The sequence below is a fragment of the Rousettus aegyptiacus genome, unplaced genomic scaffold (genome assembly GCF_014176215.1).
Source record: "Rousettus aegyptiacus isolate mRouAeg1 unplaced genomic scaffold, mRouAeg1.p scaffold_m13_p_12, whole genome shotgun sequence".
NCBI classification, from domain to species: Eukaryota; Metazoa; Chordata; class Mammalia; order Chiroptera; family Pteropodidae; genus Rousettus; species Rousettus aegyptiacus.
The window spans coordinates 60,327,295-60,348,578 of NW_023416287.1; the positions used below are offsets into that span (position 1 = coordinate 60,327,295).

The following is a 21,284-nucleotide window of genomic DNA, read 5'->3' on the forward strand; positions in this document are numbered from 1 at the left end:
CCATACACGGTGTGCTTCCACTGCCCCATCCTGCCTCCCTTCAGGTATTTGACAGAATCCTATTTTGCCAACACATTACTTAAAAGGGCCACTCCTCTGCCACTTCCTGGGACACCACAGACCGTGGAGCGACTTCTGCATCTTGTCCTCTTTAGATGAACACTTTTATGTAAGCCTGGTAGTCTCTCGAAGCTTCTAGAACTCTGCGACTTGGTAAGTCATTACGGGGACTAGTCCATAAAGGATACTGCCAGGGCTTATTACTGAGCTGTTGGGTCTATTTTTAAGAACACAGAGAATGAAATGATTAGCTGCCTACAAGCTCCCCCAGCTGTTCGAATGGAAAACTTCACAGAGGTCTAGGGTGCCGGGCAGCACCAGATTCAAGCTTGTATTTTCAAAGAGAATTAAAAAAAAGTAGGCGAAACAACTCATTATGCATCTCTTTAAATGTATACACCTCCAGCAACTTAAAGAACATTCTGTAGCAGTAGAAGGTAGTGACTAAGAGCATAGACCTGGGTGTCAGAGAGACATGGGTTCCAGTAACAACTCTCCTATCTAACCTCTGTGTGACCTCAGACAATTTACTTAGCATCTCTAAACCCTGATTTCTTCCTTGAAAATGAGGATTATCAGAGTAATACCTACCTCATGAGGTTTTCAAGAGGCAAGAATGACGTAATGCAAGTATCATAATTAGCACAGTGCCTGGCACATAGTAAGTACTTCTTCAACAAATGTAGCCACTTTTTTTTTCACTTATCCTTAAGACATTTTTTTCTTTAAAATTTTTTTCAATTACAGTCGTTGAACAATATTATATTAGTTTTAGGTGTCCAACTTATATATAACTTATGAAGTATAAATGTAACCACTCTTAGTACGCATATTATTTCTTTTACTTATCATAGCTGTGGAAAGGAATGGGGGAATGATTGTATAACCCAAACATTTGTAGCCAGGGCAGCAAAGTCCTAGTTTTATAAGAAGAAAATTTAAAGTAAATATGGAGAGAAACCATAAACTTCATTTAACGTAATAAAATAGGAGCAGAACTAAGATCTTGGTGTAGCTAATGCAAGTTCGATGACATTTATTAACGTTCTAAAGCTTTATAAAAATTGAAGAAAAAGTCTAAATCCATATCATGTACTTTATTCTGTTGTTCACATTTAACTTAGCCACTAAGAAATTAGAGTAATAATTGGTGGATTTACTCAGAGGCAGCTCTTATGTGTTTTAGTAAACCACATTAACAAGATATCGGTTACATAAAGTGTGTGTCGGTTCTCAACCACCCATCTGGTTACTGGACTGTTGCCCAAAAAAGTGCAGGCTTCCTCAGCTGTGGTCTGTTTTGGTCTGTTTGTACCTGACCCAGGCAGGGAACTAGGAGGGTTGTGTGGTTGGTACCTCAGCAGAGGACAATCACGTATTCAAGCAAGTGCAGTAAGGGAAAAAGGAGAAGATACTTCTTTTTCCTCCAGGTACAAATATGATCATTTTAGATTTCAAATTTCTTTTTCCCATTTAGCGTATATTCCTTATATGTGTTATTTTGCTTTTCTTAATGCATTTGCAATAGGTGAGCAAAATCAAAGTTAGGCCCAGATTACAGTAATGGAATATGTAACGTCCTTTATGGCAGAGCTTCTCAGGCAGTGCACTGTGAAGAGGAAAAGAGTTGTGCCAAGTTATTGACCCCCAGGTGTCCAGGCCATCTGCCCTCCCCACCACTTTTCTCAGGCTTGTGTGCTCACCGCATAGACAATGAGTATTCCACACCAATAACACCATTTTCAAGGCGTGTGGTGATGTGGAAAAGAATGGAAAGCTTGGTCTTGGAGAAGAGGAAACAGGGCCAAAGGAAATGTGCAGGGTTGATCCTGTACCTCACAGGACAATATAAGGGGGCAGCACAACAAGAAAGAGGTGATGATACAGGGGGCAAAGAACAAGGGTGCAGGGGACGAGTGACATGGCAAGTCTTTTTGCCTTAGTGGTCAGAGATAAGGCTGGGCCAGGATGGTGGGAATGAGGAAATAAGAGGCACACTTCTTTTTTTATGTTCAGAAGCATCATCAGTTGCTTCCCTTATTACAATTGTCCAAAGTCAACAACTTCTTGGGAAGCTTATGAAAACAATGTAAAACTTCATATGAGGAATCATTCCCAACTAACAGCATAGGCCCAGGAATTATTTGGGTTTAGAATTTTTGTGGGCTGTGACTGACTATTAAACTCAGCTGAGTGTCACCTGATTGGTGGGTCATGGTCTGAAGCTGCGCTGTGCAACTTGACATGCGGTTCACAAAAGTAGTCCTCTGAGGTGACATGTACTGGTGTCTAGGGAGTGTTATTTCCACTTGCAAGAGCAGTCTGTTTTGGTGGGAGTGCAACCAATACATAATTATGTGAAGATTTGTATGTGGAAACCTGAGTGTGGGACTGACAACACATTATTCATTTACTTCGGTAATGTTGCATGCTTTTTATAGATTGGAACTCTGGGCAGTGGGCCATCTGGCTTGCCCTTTAATTTGACCTTGGCCTATAGCCTAGGCTTTGGTACCTACAGACCCGAGTTCAAATTCAAACACTGCCATTCATTGGCTGTGTAACTTTGGGCAATTTATTTAACAATTGTAAGTCACAGATAACAAATCAGAGAGATGTAGATAATAATCAAATAGATTTCATGACCTTGATGTGTAGACTAAATGAATAACATGTTCCAGGTGCCTAGAAGAGCTTAATACATGTTTACTCTTCTCTTTACTCTATGACAACAGTAAAAAGCACCTGGAGAATTAATGGTAAAAAGCTCTTGTATCAATACCATTGGATGCTGAATAAATTAACAGGGATCAGAGAAACCTGTGGCCAACTGGTAGGCCTAGTGAGAGACCCAGGAATCAAACATCTCATAGTAGGGCAAAAAAAGAATATTGAAGTAGTGGACATTGAGGAAAAAAAACCTTCTGGATTCCTGACTCTACCACCTAGTGAGATAATATTGGCACTTAGAACAGACCTATCTCAGTTTGTATGTCTAATATTACATGCTTTAGCAAAAATAGTATATTCATAATGCTGCTTCTATTTCTTGCAACTAATTATTTTATTTCTTTCTAAAGTCTCTTGGATTCCCAATTGAGAGACCCAATTGATCATTTAGGGTGGGAACTATAAGTTAGGAAAATCCAATATTGATAATTTTTAATAATAATATTGTTGGTAATTTAAAAGGTGAAATGCTTTATATAATTTCTGTAACAGTTACTATTTAAAAATCCAAGAAAAACTATAATAGATAGGATACGTTCATTTTTTTTCTCAGGTAATATCTTCAAAATCCTTGGAAAAGAGCAGGCACAACAAAAGTGAGTCAAAGCCTTGAGAAATATATTCTTGTACACTCTTAAACAGAAATATAAATTTATTTTAAGTTGAAAGAATAGCAATTTAGTATTTTGAGGATTAAAAAATATTTCATTTTAATTCTTTTGAAATGAGGCAGGAATGTAATTATTGCATATAGTACTCCTTGATTTAAAACAAATCCTTGATGTAATGCTGATATCTGTTTAGAATCTCACACATATACATGTGCATACACACATATACATATGTAGTTTTCTTTAATAACTGGCCTTCCAATGAATTAATCACAGATCTTGTGGCACCAACTTCTGGGCTGTCCCATCAATTTCCTAGTTGAAAAGGGTCCTGAGTTGATATTAACTGAAAGGCTATTCTGAGGCACATGAAATATTTTAGCATTTTAGTTCTCCATCTCTGAGTTTTGGTGATCACCGGTAATGTGAAAACAAGACTTTGTTTTTCTCTGAAATAAATTTGCAGAAGTTCTTGTAGGAGTTCAAAAAAGTCTGGAAATATCCATAATCCCCTAATATTCCAGTCTGAGAATGTCTTGGGCTAGCCTGAGGATTCACATAATTTTAATCTCAGCCATACTTAATAAACACTATAGTACATTTTTGGGGGAATACATCAAAATGATAGTGTGACCTAAATATTGAGGGCTTTATTCTTTCTTTTATGAAATTCTAATAATAGACATATTCATTGCAAAATATTTCTCATATTGAGAAAGTATAAGGTGAAAATTAAAGTGTCGCCTCACCCCCAGTGCTATTCCCCATGGGCAGCCACTGTTAACAGCTTTTTGTACAGCATTCTGAAAGTTTCTGTTGCATATATGAGGATTTTTACATTTGCCTTTTTGCTTTTAACACAAATGGGGCCATGCTACATGTGCTGCTTAGCTACTTCTGTTTTTTTCTTTTATTTCACAGTGTATTGCATTGATTTTATTGAATAGAAGTGCTGTTACTTTTTAGCAAATAGCTCTTGCATATGTGTTTAGAAATTTTTTAATTATAAGCAATTTGTCAATGAACTTTCTTTTATCTTTGTGGACTCACACAAGTATATTCTGTAGGTTAAATTCTTAGAACTAGAATTGCTTGGCGAAAGGAAATGCAAATTTAAAATTTTGGTTGTTATTACCAAATGACTATAAAAGCAGTTATACAAATTTATACTCCCACCAACAATGGATGACAGTATGTTTTCCCCACAGCATTATTAAGCTTTCAAATCATGGCCATTGTCATCTCATAGTTTTAATTGGTTTTTAAAGATTATGAGTGAGGTTGATTCTTTTTATTTACTAATTATTTGTGATTATTTTTCAGCAAACTGCCCTTTTTCTATATATCTACTTTTAACTTAAAATAGTTTATTGCACATTAAGGAAATTATGTATTTGTGTACCAAATTCTGAAGGATTTTTAATTCTTTGCTTGTTTGACTTGGATCATGGAAAAAATTTTTTGTGTAGATATTTTTACTATTTGTAAAATAAATTTATTAGATGTTCTACTATGCTGCAAGCATCTCATGCCATTCTTAGAAAGGCTTTTCCTAATCCATACCTGTTTTAAAAAATCAACTATTTTCTTTCAGTACTTTTATGACTTATTACTTTTTGATGACTTCCTATCTTACACTTAAAATTTTGATATGCTTTAAATTTATTTTGGTGGAATGCTTGAGAAAAGGACCTAGATATATTTTTGTTTTAGATGGCTAGACAGCTAGCCAGTTTTGCTCAAACTATTGATTGAAGAGTAGAACTCTCCTCCGCTGATTCAAAATGTGACCTTTAGTTATACAAAATCTCCAGGTGGGTTTCAGCTCCTCTCAACTCTGCTTCATTGACGCCTTTGTCTATTATTATTTAATTTATTCAGCTTTATGTTTTAATGCTTTATTATCTAGTCTTCCTTCTTTATTCCTCTTTTTTTTTTTCCTATTTAATTTCTAAATAATATAAGGGTGGAAGCCTCTACTTACGCTGAAGGTGACCTATGGTTTTTAGTGTGTATGTGGCAGTTGTGTTCACAGATAAAAATATTTTTATTCTACAAAATAGTTTTTGAAAGACTACAGGGCCAAACACTGTCTTAGGCTCTGAGAACAGCAATGGATAAGAAGGAAAAGGTCCCTCTTTTTTTTTTTTTTTTTTTTTTTTTACTTTATAGAGAGTGGAGAGAAATAAGCAATAAGCAAATTGACAAATACATAATGTAATATCGTGCCATACAGTGGAGTGAAAAAAAATTAGGGTGATGAGACAGAGAGTGAGGGGAGGAGGGGGATCTTTTAGACAAGCTGTTTGGGAAAGGTTTTCTGAGTGACATTTGAGCATAGCCCTGAGTTAGTTAAATTTCAGTTTATCATATTTAATTTCCTTCTACATAGCTTGCCCTTGCTACTTCAATGTCTAAAATAGAATTTGTCTTCTTTCCCTTAAAATCTGTTCTCCTCTCGTCCTTGTCATTTTGGTCATTGTTACCATTTTATTCTAAGTCACTGGACCCTGAAACCTTCAGGTCATTTTTGTTTCTTTCTTATCCTGCCACTTGGTAGGTCTAGAGCATCTTCTCTAGGACATCTTCAGCATCTGTCTCTTCCTTGCCATGGATACAACGGTGACACGTGCTTTCAGTTTCCCACAATGAGATTATTGCATCTGCCTCCAAATCAGTCTCCCCGCCTCTTCTTTTCAGCTCCCACTCACCCTGCTGTAATATTAACCTCCTACAGCTTTCTGATAAGAACCTTTGAGCTGCTGGTGGAAAATATTTTTGCCTACAGAATGAAACAAAGACGTGTTTACTCACATTCCAGATTTTGCAAAACTGAAGTCTGCACAATTCTCGACTCTTCTTTCCAAATCAACACTTACTCTCTGCCAGGTACTATTTGAAACGCTGCATGTATTAACTCATTTCACCCTCACAATGACCGCCCCCCCCACCCGTCCTGAGGTAGTTACAATAATGATTGTCATTTAATGAATGAGGAAGCCAAGGCACAGAGAAGTTAGTCGACTTGTCTAAAGTCATGGAGCCAGCACATAGACAGCCAGGATTTCAATCTCAGAAGTCTAGCTCTACAGTCTGGCTTATGAACAGAATGATATATGCTGCCTTCTAATATTTCAAAATCTGTTCTTGCTTGTGTGTGATTGATGTTGTTCTTCCAGGCAGGAATATTCTCCCTCTAGCTCTATTTATTTGTCTAAATCCTCAAGGTCCAGCCGAGGTAGCCTCCCATCTCCTTTGCTCCTCGGTGGTTGCTCCCCCACTGAATACTTAGGAAAACCCCTTCTACCACATACTGGTGCTCATGATATTGTATATATGTTCTGTTTCTGCAACTAGATTGCAAACTACATTAAGTCAGATGCAGTGCTTTATTATTCTGGGGCCCCAAGAAAGACCTAGCTCACGTGGTCGGTATTCTGTTGATTGTTGCCCAGTCGGTCATAGGACACTTCATGGAATAAAGCCTGTGTCCAGATATCATTGACAACTTTAGTATGTTTACATTTAAAACACATCATGTAAAAACTTATGAATAAACACAGAGAAATCACTCAGCAGACACTTGCTGAGCATATATGCTGTATACCAGGCTTCGTTTTAAGTCCCTGTAATGCATCACTGAACAAACAAGGCTCAGTCAGATTAGGTCAAGTGAAGTTGTGATAACAAATGATCACCAAGTCTCAGTGGTTTAAAATGAGTGATTTATCTCTTGATCATGCTGTGTGTTCTCTCATGGCTGCCAGGTGGATTTTGTTTGAGTACTCACCCAGGGACTGAGCCCAACAGAGCAGCCTCCATCTTGAAAGGTCAGGAATGCCATGTTAGAGGGAGGAGGGGAAGTGGCAGAGAGTGTGTTGGCCAGGGAGGGCTCTGCCCAAATGTGACACACATCCTTACTCAGCTTCTACTGGAAAAATAAATAAAATAAAATAAAATAATAAAATAAAATCACACATTTTTATCTATGTCCAACTAGTCATGAAAATGAACTTCTACACTAGACAAGACAGAGCTCCAGCTGTAACAGCAGTGAGTGGCTCTCACGTCTAACCACAGATCAAGATTTCTGCCACGTAGAGCTTATTCTAGACTCTGGAGAAGGATGCAGATAAGTTGTAGATATATGATGTAAGGAAGCTACAGAATGCGTTAGAAGATAAGTGTTATGGAAGAAGGAAAGATGGAGTGGGGGCAGGGAGCTGGAGTGTCAGGGTTGTGATGGAGATGGTTCAGGGATGTCAAACCGGGGTGTCCAATAAGGAAATGACAATGACTTGATAGAGGTGACGGAGTGTTGGGGCTATCCAGGAACGGGTGTTCTAGGCAGAGGGAGCAGCAGGGAGCCTTAAAGTGAGAGTGCCTCCATACGTTTGAGGAACAGCAAGGAAACTAGTGGGTTTTTACATGATGTGTTTTAAACTAGTGGGGCTGGGGCAGATGGGGACAGGCAGGGACCCAGGAGCTGAGGCTAGATCATGTGCAACCTTGGAGGCCACTGTGAGGATTCTGGCTTTAACTCTGAATGATGCAGGATTTTCAGCCAAAATTAACATGATTTCACTTAACTTTTAAAAGGATCTGCATTAAGAATGAACTCTTGAAGGGTGAGTGGTTGTGCAGTAATCTAGGTGAGAGCTGATGGCACTTTTCCTTGCCAGGGACTCTGATTTCGGATTTCTTTTCAGGTGTGTTTTTAAAATTGCGGGTTTAGTTTCAAATACCGCATGGCACTGAGAATGAAATCCAGCTTCTTCCCACGGCCCCCACAATGGCCTCTGCCTTTCTCCGACTTTATCCTTTGACACCCTGATCCTTGTTCACAGACTCAGCCGCACTGGCCTCTTTTTGGCTACGTGATTACCCTAAGTTGTTCCCAGGCTTACTGAACATACCCTTCATCCAGAACACTCCATTTTCCCATCTCAGTTCAAACGTCTCATGTTAGAGAGGCCTTACCTGATCAAGTAGCTTAAGGAGGGCTCTCCTGGTTAATTTTGGTCCCATTTCTCTATGCATTTCCTTCGTGGCTCTTGTTACCGATCTGTAATTCTATTGCTTATTAGATCCTTGTTAACTGTCTGTTTTGGACAACTAGAATGTAAGCTTCAAACTCAGATAGCTGGGATGGGGGCTGTCTTGTTCTAAGTGGAATTCACAGTGTCTAGAATAGAAACTGGGAGAGTTAGGTACCTGACACATGTGTACGAACAAATGAATGAGCGATGAGTCCCAAAGAATAAGCTGGAGTTAATGAGGCAAAGGCACAGGTCAGTGAATAAAAGGTCCCAAAGGAATTTAAAGAGCTTCTCGAGTGTCTCATAAAAATTTGAGGAGGTGACAGTTTAGATGGTGATGTGTTTTTTGAACCCTGACTGAATACTATCACTCTGAGCATGCTGGGCACTTATCATATCCTATTTTAATGTTTTTGTATGTGTTTCCTCCACCAGGGGCTATGTGCTATTCTTCCTTTTATTTCTGGTGCCTAAATGCTTGACAAATACGTTTTGTACCCAACTGTACTGACTATTCATGTCTTCTAACTCTCTCATGCTGAGCTCTCTAATTAGATCCATATTAAAAATAAAATCTTATCATGAATCTTGTAGGACCTTTGTGGAAAAAAGTTTTGCACACATGCCATGGTCTGTCAGACAGTTCGAAATGTTTTCAATCAGCGCCATCTGGGCTACACATTTTATTAACTCTATTTCGTTGTGTTCTATCAATCCATGACCACATTACAAGATCTGAAGTATGGGATTTGAACTATGATCTATGACGATGCAAGGAAATGTCTATTTCCTTTTTGAAGTTTTAAAACCCAACACATTTTGAAATGGAAGAAATAAGGAGTAATAAAATTAAAATCAGCATTTAGGAATAGGTAGTAGACACTGGTAGACATTACTCGTCATAGCAAATTCCTTTAACTAGGTGGGGGATGGTTAGTAACTGAGACAGTCAAATGCCGCACTTTCTACTTTCTCTAGCGACTTTCTGGAACACTGATGGACTACTGAAAAGAACAGAACACATTTAGATGAGAGGCATGAAGAATGTGGGGAAGTTAAAGGTGGGAATAGAGCAAGATGTGAAGTGTGTTTTCTGAATCTTAAAACTGCTATGGAGTTGGTGTCCACTGAAAACCTGTTAGTGATGTTAATATCAGGTTAAAAGTTTATTTTAGTTTAAAAATTAGTTTGCTTTTTACTGAGCATATAAATAATGTTCGTATGGTGCTTGGCAGCTTTCAAACACTTCCACAATCCACAATCTCATCTGGTTTTCCCAACAACCCATCAGAAGGCAAAGTGGGTATTATTTTCATTATACAAATTAGAAGAGAGAGGTTCTGAGCTTTGGGCAACTTGCTCCAAGCCCTAGAGCTGTTAAATGGCACAGCTGCCACCATGGGTCTTTTGATAGCACATCTACTATGTCTTGTCAACCTTGCTTTGTTGTTTAAATTCTGTTTCATTAGATCAGGATTTCCTGAGCCAAGATTTCAGTAAGGATGTGCTTCCAGGAGAAGCCAGTAGGGGGCTAGCGAGCAGGACAGGGAAGTGGGAGGAGCCAAACTGGGGGATTCCAGAAGTGCCAGACTCAGCCAGATTTTTGAAGCAGGGGCGCTGTGGGGCAGAAGTTGTACCTCAAAATTTATTCCATCTCCAGGCAAAAGAGTTAGCCTTTTGTATTCCCACATGCTTCTGTGTTGGCCAGTGTCTCGAGCAAGAAAAGCAGCTACCTAAGTAACATTTTTGAATGCATTTGTGTCTTTCCACGCTGCCAGGTTTATTGAGTGGAATTTTCTCAGATAAACCAATCTGGTACTCATGCGGGCTAACACACAACACAGAGAAGGGAAGTAGAGTCATACGCGACAGAGTGAAAGGATGAAGGTCCTTAGCATCTCCAAAGCGAGCTCTGTTTGTTGACTGGCAGCGTGTAAGGCTGCGCGTCGGTCCCAAGCCAGTGGCTGCAAAAGGTCAGAGGTCTGTCAGGCTCTAACACATCCAACCGTGATGGCTTCGAGTCAGGCTTGAGCATTATCTGTCTAAAGTGTTCCACTTATATGGACATTACAAAGTGGGATTTTCATGCTTAACGACTCCTGTGGATTGGGGCTGTGGTTTCGGGTGGTCTGGTCACACCCTAAGGGTGTTACCATCATGTGATGTGGTTGTTTGCCAGTTGACATTACTGTGATGACTCCCAAGGAATCTATTTTGTGAAGTCCAAAAGTCCTTATTTCTTTATGCTCTATACAGCCGGTCAGCAGGGGTTACCCCGCCACCTTAGAAGAGCGCCCAGTGCCTGGTAGCAAACCTCTAAAGGATGCCTATTAGCAGCCAAGCATATTTGATGGGACTCCAACCGTGCATCTCAAAATGTATGTATGCTAAGCAGAAGGATTAAATGAACTATTGTAAGTGGGATGAATGACAACAACTTCGAATTTTTAAAATGGTATATGATTATAAGAAATCATTTTATTCCAGTGCATTCTTAGAGCAGACTGAATCATCTCATCTGGCACCATCTTTGAAATCAGAACCAGAGCTGCAATAATCAGACTCTCTCCTTGAGGAAGCTGATACAAAGACACCCATTTAGAAAAAAGGGGGTGTGATCAAAGCTGGACATTGTTTCACTGAGGTTACAGACATTAATTCTATTAACACATTGTGTTCAGACAAAAGCTCCAGCATAGAGGATAAGTGATTTATCTCCAGATCACATAACTCATAAATGGCAGACCCCGAATGTGAACCCAGGTCTCCCAATGCCCAGTCCTTCCCAGGTTCCTACATGCCAAGCAATGGGAAGCAACTTAGCTTTCCAGTTGGGCAGCACTGAGGCGAAGATCCAGGAGGGCAGAGGGTAGGGGAGCACTGGCCCCCTGACTCTTGTAGTCAGCAGTCCTTGAGCCTGCTCAGACATGGAGAGGAGATGAAGTCTCGCATAGTTTTGAAGTCCTTCTCTGCCACAAATGGACTCTTGTAAGACAAGAAGAAAAGCTCCTGTGACTCATCTGTAGAGGCTGTTTGGTGTGGCAGTCACAGGTACAAAATCCACACAGAGCTCAAATGGGAAACCACCAGGGCCTGGTGAAGGGAGGAGGCTGGGGGGCAGAAGTGGGCATTGCTCTTGAGCTAGAAGAGGAAAAATAAAATCCATCTTCTTGCATTCCCCATCATGCAGCCCTATGAAGTATTTATGCATAGCTGCCTGGGTTAGAGTCTTTATTAGTTCCCCTCCCCCTTTTTTTTTTTATAAGGAATGGTCTTTTTGAAGGGAAAGATAAGAGGGAGATGAGGTATTTGGGGAATCCTGTGTGCCTCTAGTGTGCTTTCCATGCCCGTTCAATGTGTGCAGGATTGGCAAGGACCAGAAACATCCCGTATAAAGAAACAGAATCATCTTATGTGAAGTCCGATGTGTAAATCCCATTCCATTTCCTTAAATTTCTAAGGAAAACGTACACCTCTAAAGAAGATATTTTATTTGCGAATATATAAAGCCATTTACTTTGTAGTGAATTTAAAAAAAAGTTTAAACTAAACCCAGATGGAAGCTGTCTAAATGCTTGGGTTAGAATGAAGAGTGGGTCAAATACAAGAGTAGGTCCTAAAGCAATAGCCTGCTGCAGGGAGTACGGATCTATCCGCATTTAGTCTAAATGTGGTGACCTTTCATTACCAAGCCTTGAGCTTAAAGTCTGTTGCAGTTATTGGAAATCATTTCCAAAGGTCATTTTTATAAAAAAGTAATATGGATTTAAAGATACTTCCCATATAGGTAGAAAGCCAAATCTGCAACGTAAGTCCAAAGTAATACGGGGGAAATCATTGTTGCAGTGATGAGTTTTGACAACAATCTAAACAGTCTAGGGCCACACAGATATCAATTTAATTTTCTTTCCTCATCTATCAGTAGAATTGTTCTTGTATATAATCCTGAGCCTTTTTACCAACACCATATGTATAGCACAAAAAAAGAATATGCAATATCACTTAAGAGGGAGCTGCTGAGAACCATTCGCTTTCATTAGCTCAGGGATAATTTTACGCTGAAGCCAAGCAGAGAACATTCCGATGAGCAAAAGTCTGACTCTATTCCAAGCGGTGACATTTATATGCCGGGTGTCCGACATGTCATTAGAAAATTTTCAAAGGGCATATATAACTGAAGCCACTAGGGCATGAATACACGTGGCACATTAATAAGTTTTTTTTTTTTTTTTTTAAACTTCACTAGCTCAGCAGGAGTGCAGAAATACTCTCCTGTTCATCGGTGAATGCTAAATGAGCCCTCTTTTTAGATGTGGGCAGAAGGAGAGCAGGTGTGCGCATATGTCAGAAATAAGATGTGCTTTGATGATTCTCAAAGACATTCTCTTCTTCTATGCCTTTTTTTCAATGTAAAAAGATGTTTAATGTGGAATATTGATTTGTTTTTCTCAGAGTAAAGCAGAAATTCATAATAAATTATTCTACTTTAATTAGGAATCTTTTTGTCTTAAAGATTTTCTTTTCACTTTTATTAACTAATTCTTTTCCCCTTTTGAGATTTTTGTGTTTTATATATATATATACATATATATATATACATATATATGTGTATATATATATACACACACATACATACACACACGCATATATACACACACACATATAATTTTTTTGATTTTTTTGCACTTCAGAGTAGATTCCTTAAGGACAATGACAATATCTATTTAGATGATTTATTTAGTATTAAATCAGGGTAATAATAATCCTTTTGTTCTTTGTCCCCGACAAAATGTATGGAACATAACTCATGCGGTGGAACTCTCTTGAACACTGACTGGAGCCTATGCAGATTTAAAAACACGCCATCTTGTCTGCCCTCACGAATGCTGGTCTGCTTTTGCCAACTGAAGAGAGAGTTGCCTACCATTTGGTATTTGTGACACAGAGGAACAAACACTGCGTTCAGAAAGAAATCCAGGTTCCAGTGTTTCTTCCAACACCTACCGGCCTTGTAACCAGAGGCAAGAAAATTCATCTAAGTATGACTTTCTTCAACTTTTTATAAAATTAGAAAAATGATATTGGGCCTAGCTACCTCACAGGGCTGTTGCAAAAATAAAAATAAAAACTTTATGAAAATGCCTCAGAAATTTCAAAGTGTTATGCAAATTTAAGACACTAATGCATGTAGTAAATGACAGATTCGGTGTCCAGCTCAGTGCTAAGCGGAGTGGGTTCTCTACAAAGGAATGGATCCAGGAGAGAGTCAGGACCTTAGCAGACAGTAAGGGTTTTCTAGGTGACACATGTGACACACCCGACATCTGTGTTTTTTTTGTTTTGTTTTGTTTTGTTTGTTTTAAGGATTAGGACAGTACCTTAAGGAACAAGAGGGTCTTTTATCTTTGAGAATGTTAATCTTTGTGCTACTGTGTCCGGCAATGTGCCATTCAATTTTGCTAAGAGAGTTTGATGAGGTATACATACATTTTATATACATTTGAACCCTTCGTGCCTTCTATCCTCCTGCTGACAACCTCTTGCATCTTTTTGTTGTTGCTGTTATAAAAGCAATACATGTTCATAATAGAATATTTGGGAAAGGGTGAAAAGGAGAAGCAAGAAGAATATCACACACAGTAACACTATCCTCAGACAACCACTATTAACATCTTATTTTTTCCCTTTTTTTTCCTTGCATATTTTTTTGTTGTTGGTTGGTTTTATACAGTTGTGGTCAAACTGCATATTCAGGGTTATCATCTGCTTTTATTTCCCACATAACATTATAAAATAAGAAATTTACTATTTTTCAATTTCCTTCTCCCCTCTTGTCATTCAAAACTTCATGTGCTACATCACCTCCTTTTGCTAGCTCATCTGGTCCTTTAATTTGATTTTCGTGGGCCTCATAGACATTCCAATAACCTGGTTATGCCACCACTGGAGTCCGTCTCTCACTTTCCTGTAGGAACCAGGTCTATTTGACTTTGTGTACACAAAGCCTAGATCAGTGCCTGGCACACACTGCTATTTGGCATATTTGTAGAACAAACCACTGAGTGTTATAATAAATTTTTAGTGAAATCATGAGTAGCTGCTCTATAGTCTTTTGAGTGGATAAACTATAATTTCCTTAAAAAATCACTCTAGTTCTGATTTCAACATTGTTACTACAAATAACTGTAATTCACATTCTTTTTTAAAATTTACTTTATTTTATATTTTTAACATTCTTAAGCATAACTTTTAAACTAAAGATTCAAAGAGGGGAAATTCCAGGTGTAAACATTCTTTTTTTGACTCTTAACATCAAGTCTCCAACTGCTTTTAAAGATGGTGCATCTATTTTCACTACTTGCAGGCTAAATAATAGCATTTGCGAAGACTTTGTGAAGAAAGCACAAATGTTTTTTCCTCTAGGAATCCTTCTCTGTTTCCCTACCACCTCCAATCTGTCAAGCTTAGATACACCTCCTCTGCATTTCTTTATAAGTCTCCAACATAGACTTATGATGGTTTATTTCAGTTATGTAATAACTGTAATAGTCATCTTTCTTCTAGACAAGATTATGAGCTCTTTTAAGGCAAGACGCAAGTCTTACTAATATTTATAATCACCTGTGCCTAGAAGTGTAACAGATTCTGATACATTCTTGTTGACTGTAAGTAGCTAGTGTTTAATCCAACTATAGAATAAAATTGACCCATGAATAAGAATAATAATGGCAATAACTATTATGCACCAAACATAAGGTGGAGGCCAGAGAGACACAGCAGACTATAGAATTAGCTGAATTCTTTACTCTGGAAAAATCTTGGCAGAATTAATGTTCAGTACAGGCTATAATATTCATTTATACAATGATTCACATGCTAGAGCCTGGAAGTTTCAGAACAATGAATTTTCCCTTCTTCATCAACCTTCCTTTACTCTGCTTTCTACACCAGGTTTCCTTCTCCCAAAAATTCCTAACGTTTGCTACTTCTGCATGCAGATCCAATTACTGGTAGTGCTGCCTAAGGCAATCAGCCCTATCAGTTTCAAATCTGTTAAAAAAGAAAGACCATGCTTTTCTTGGGGAAATTTTTTTTTTTTAAATAATTTGTAACAGTAATAATGAACATTTTATCAAAGGAATTAAAATGAGCAAAGTGAAATGAAAGAGGCTTTGGAATTATTTTGTAGCAACCTAGTGGCCAACAGAAGCCTAAACACTTGTTCTAAATCCCAGTGAAGAAAGTATATGTAAAAATGAAGTGATCGTAAAGAATATCGGCACTGCCTTCCACCTTTTGGTCTTTCTTCAAAATGCTGGTCAATAGTCATCCATATAAAAATGATCCTTAAACATGTAAAGAGAATTCTGTGATGTTGATGGACATGGATTAAGACCATAGGAGGCTCCCCCAGCCCCTCCGCTTTTTAATACATGCTCTCATAAAGGAGTTGGAAGATTGCTTTTCCCCCCTAGTTTCTGAAATTAAAAAGTAAATTGGGAGATTAGAATTAGTTGCAGAAGGTATTTTAGTTGTTAAATAAGAGCTTTTGGTTTTGAAAAAAAAACAAAATAAAGTCTGGATAAGAAGCTAAACGTTCCTTTTTACAGGACCAAAACAAAAAAAATTCATAACCAGGAACAATCCTTCACACCTAAATGCCAACTTATAAATAGAATCTCACTCATGACCATTGCAGATATGATGCATATTCTTCACAGTGAGGTACTCATCTTCACTCCATTCACAAAAAATAGCCACTCATGTCTGGCATCAATCAGTATGTGAATTCCTGAGGTACTTAGTGGCAGCAAATATTGTGCTAAGTGAGTAGAGCGGCATCAATCATTCCAGTGTTACTAATTTCCACTGTAACGAGCACTTGAGAATGAACAGTGCATTCATTGTTGAGGAATACATGTGCAATCCTGCTGTTGATCTCCAACAAACATGAACTCAGTTTCACACTCTCAGTGCTTGCCTCTGGTACATGGACTTTGGAGGTATGATTTCTGTGGTAATTATCCCACTTCGGATGTCTTCAGTGCTTTGTAGTTAACAAAGGCTTCCATTACATAACCCCTCAGATTCAGCAAAAGTGGAGGCTTGACAATTTAATTATTGCTATTAAATTTAAAACTAACATTAATAATTTCTGACGAGTCCCCTATCTTTGTCAGCAAATTCAGTGCGAGTCAGCTTACTAAATGTCTGTCGAATCCAGTCCCTTTATTCTTTCATCCTGTCACAGCCCTAGTTCAAGTTCTCCTCAACTCTCTTGTCAGCTTCAACATTTCTTTTAACAGGTCTTCTGTACTTCGGTCTCCATCCTCCCCTCCCCATCTCCCAATCAATCCTCCACACGGCAGGCAGGGTGACCTTTAGGAAAGCAAATCTATTATGTTATTTTCCTCCTTAACATCATCCAATGGCTTACAGCTGCCTTCAAGATAAAGTACAAACTCCTGCCCGGAGTAAACAAGACCCACAAAGCTCTTTGTAGTCTGGCTTCTGCCCAGGGGCTAGATTCAGAGCATGTAAGCACCGAGAAGATTATGGTACCCCAATTCCTAGTCTCTTCGCCCACACATAATAAAGAAAAGAGAGGAAGAAACCATAAAACACAAAACATATGGATTGCTTAAAAACATTTCTGATTATAAAATTCTGGATAAATTTATTAAAGTTAAACTTCTCTTCCCCGCCTCCACCACGCCTTACTAGTACTTCTAAAAATTTGCATACTTAGACAATCGGGTGATTTAAAATGGTCTTTCCAGCAAAAAACACTCACACAAACAAAACAGTAGCAACAACAAAATTCCACATATGCTGTTAAGTAGCTTATTCATTCATTCATTCATTCACTTATTAATTCGTTGTATGCCAGGTACTGTACCAGTTCTTACCAGGGATTGGGAGAACACAGTAAATGGGATGTTACCACTGGCCTCAAGTAGCTCAACTTTAGAAGGGGGAATGGGAAAGGGTTGCAGAATTCTTGGAGATTTTCCTGTTTCCTCGAACACCTCTTGTGACAAGGATCTCAGTGCTTCTCGCCTCCTTGAAGTCTCTCACTGTACCTTGTTTTATGATTCCTTTTCCACAAAAAAGTCCCTCAAATATTTATTGATTCACTCAAAAATTATGTAACTCCTTTCAACATGATACTCCTTCAAGAATAAAATTGAATATAACTCATTTACTCAAAAATTTGTATTGAGCAGCTACTGTATGTCACACTCTAGGAATTCAAAAGGCCTTGCCTGAAGCTCCTCATGGTCTAATGGCAGATACAAACAAGCAGACAAATAAGTACGAAGCAGCGTGATAAGAAGAGAACCTGTGTGTGTGTGTGCATGAGTGTAAGGGGAGGGAAGCACTAACCTGAGAATAAATTATCCAGGCTAAGAATTATGCTGGCAGTCTGGGCAGAGGCACTGTCAGTAAGCACCCACCTAGGGGTATGACCCAGCAGGACAGGTTGAAGGAACCCTCTGGGGTAAGGATAGAGAAAGTTAGGTCTTAGACTGGTGTGTTTCAAATTTAGTGTACCAGAGGAACCCGTTAAAAAACAGTTTCCTGGGTTCTACACACAAAATTTCTCAGTTAGTAAGTCTTGGATGAGACCTAAGAATCTTTATTTCTAACTGGTTCCCAGGTAATGCTGATGCTATTAGTTTGGGGAGCCACACTTTGAAAACCTCTGCCACAGACAATTACATAAGGGACAGATCACAGAAGATTTTCTATATAAAAATCACATGTGACCTGGGTATAAAAATAAAGCTTTATAGTTATTCCAAAATTATGCCTTTTGCAGTTCAGTAAATTGTTACCAAGTCCTGCCATATGCAAGGCACTATTCAAGATCTTTTGTAGGGCCTGTTCTTTTCTAGGGCCAATCCTTCTTCACTTTCACATTCCCGGTGGTTTCCAACCCTTTCAGAGTTTTCACTAACAAAATCTAATTACCCCTTTTGATGACATTGACTTATGATTACCTAAAAGAAGGCTTTAAAGTCGAAAGACCTGAGCTCGAAACCCAGATTTACCCCTTGCTAGCCACGAACACTTGGGAAATTAATTTAACTCATCTGATTGTAACTTTTCTCACTTAGAAAATGAGATAATGCTTATAGTGATTTTACGAGGATAAAATGAATTATTAACCTGCACAGTGCCTACAGCATAATCAATGCTTAAAAAGTACTAGCTCAGAAAAGATGGTCTTCTCAATTAATTATGCTGCAGAAATTGGTTACTCCAATCTTGACCTCTACTTCACACTACAAACAAAAATTAATTCCACATGAATTGTAGAACTAAATGAGAATGGTAAACAATAAATTTTAATAAAACATTGGGTAATATCTTCATGAAGTGGGAGTAAGCAACACTTTCTTAAATAGGACATAAAAAAACTAGCCATAAAAGAAAAATTGGATAAACCTAGCTACATTAAAATTAAAATTCTGATTATCCAAAGAAACTATTAATAAAGTAAAAAGAAAATTCATTAACAAGAGTATTTGTCATGCATGTATTTGACAAAAGTATATAGAAAGAAACACCTACTAATTAATAAGATAAAGTCAACCACTCAGAAAAATGGGAAAGAACTTGAAAAGGCACTTCATGAAAGATTACCAAATGACCAAAAACTTGAAAAGCTACTCAAATTTATTAGTCATCAGGAACATGAAAATATTATATTATCCACATTCGCTTGTATGGCTAAAATAAACATGCAAAGAATGTCAAGTGTTGGTGGGGATGTGGGACAAAAGGAACTCGCATACAAAACCACTCTGGAAAACTCTTTAGCAATCAGTATTGACCAAGCTGAGTATACAACCATCCCACGAAACAGAAAAATCATAAACATTAAAGAGAATATAAGCTTTACATTTTATTCTCTTGGGAAAAGCCAGAACTTTTTGGTACAGAAATGAAGGTGGTGTTAGTATACCTGTGTCAATGGTTGTACCATAAGAAATAACAAAGAAATCCAAAAAATGTTTTTCATTTCTTATTTTTTATGCTATCACCGTAGTGCCAAGATTTCTATCCAGAAACATGTATCGCTATCGAGCCACTGTAAAGGTAGTTTAATATTATCTTAGTAAAGATGAGGCAAAGACAAATGAGGAAACGATATGGTAAATGAATAAAGGGAGAAAAACTAAAGAAAGAAAAAGATTAAATTCAATTTAGCTGTGTTTTTTTGAAAATTACAAACAATCTTAAAATGATGAGTTAGAACTATGTCTAAAAGAAACTAAAACAAAGTAAAATAGAACATTTACTTTGTTCTATGTAAGGCCAATGAAAAACTGTGAATTTAAAGATGCATTTGAGATTTCAGTTATAAAATAGCTAGTTGTATTAGTTTTCTGTGGCTGTCATAACAAAGTACCACAGACTGAGTGGCTTCAAGAACAGAGGTTTCTTACAGTTCTGAGGCAGAAGTCTGAGACCAAGGTGTTGGTAAGGTTGATTTCATTCGAGGCCTCTCTTTTTAGCTTGTGGATGGCCATCTTTTTCGTCTGAGCATGGTCTTTCTGCAACGTGCATGCATATCTGATGTTTCTCTTTGTGTCCAAATTTCTTCTTCTTTTAAGGATACCAGTCAGATTGGATTAAAGCCCACCTGAAGAACCTCATTTTAACTTAATCACCTCCTCAAATACCCAATCTCTAAATATGGTCACTTTCTGAAGTAGTGGATATTAGGACGTCGACATGTGAATTTGGGGAGGAAACAATTCAGTCCACAGCACTAGTCTTCAGAAGACAATTTTTTATATTAATACATATATTTAAAAATAATGTAAACAACCTTTTAAAAGTGATTAATAAACACTCCGCTTACTAAAAACAAACAAAACAACAAAAATGCTAGAAAGTTGTTTTTTTCTCTTGCAATTCTTCTGAGTATTAAACTATTCTAATTTATAACAGCTATGATCAGCCAAAAGCTTACTTTTTACTTTGTGTGTGTGTGTGCGTGTGTGTGTGTGTGTGAGAGAGAGAGAGAGAGAGAGAGAGAGAGAGAGAGAGAGAGAGAGAAGGAGAGAGAGAGAAAGAGTTTGAGATTGAGAGAATTACAAGAGATTTTCTCAGTACCTTTTCTCAAACTCCTTTTCTTAATCCTTTTTCTTTTTTGGTTTCTGATACATAGCTATAATAGGCAGCCTAGTATTCATCTGCTTGTGTAATCCCCTCCCACTGAGTATGGGCTAGATTTTTTGATTCCCTTCTAACAAATAATATATGGCAGAAGTGCTAGGGTATCCCTTTAAATTTCAAGTTAAAAAAAAAAAGACTGTGGCTTGCATCTTGGGCACTCTTGGATTGCTCACTTTTGGGGGAAGTCAGCTCCTTTGTTATGAGGCAGTCATGTGACAGAGCTTGGCAATAGCGAGTCTTAAGATGACTATAGCCTTATGGGAAATCCCAAGTTAAAATTCTCTAACTAAGCACTCACTGGATTCCTAACCCACAGAAACTGTGAAACAATCAATGCCTGTTGTTTTCAGCTGCTGAGCATCGGAGTGATTTGTTACACAGCAATCGATAACTAATACAAGTTTAGCCTACAAGTATCAGACAAAAATTCCCTTCTGAAGCTGTAGCTCATTGAAACTTGAAAAATTAGCAAGCGTTTTAAAAACCGACTTCAGATAATTTTTCTTAACAACTATAAACTGAGATGAAAAATCTAGGATGAGTTCATGTCACAGTTTGTAACACAAAGAACCTGAAAGAGAGCTGCTTTGCCCTATCTTCCCACTAAGTGAAAATGGTTTAGCCTGTTTCTTCACTTAATTACTTTTCAATT

At 37.9% G+C, this 21,284-nt stretch overlaps 1 protein-coding gene across 4 annotated transcripts in view; it reads right to left on the minus strand.

The window, feature by feature from the left end:
- The window catches only part of CHST9 (carbohydrate sulfotransferase 9), a 221,695-nt gene that overhangs the window by 39,957 nt on the left and 160,454 nt on the right, over positions 1 to 21,284 (minus strand). Inside the window, exon 2 of one of the 4 annotated variants that reach the window (XM_016160083.2) lies at positions 7,192 to 7,329. The exons of the other annotated variants lie outside the window; for them this stretch is intronic. The gene's annotated coding sequence lies outside the window, so the exon portion shown is untranslated. The remainder of the gene's footprint in view (positions 1 to 7,191; positions 7,330 to 21,284) is intronic. 4 annotated transcript variants of the gene reach the window in all.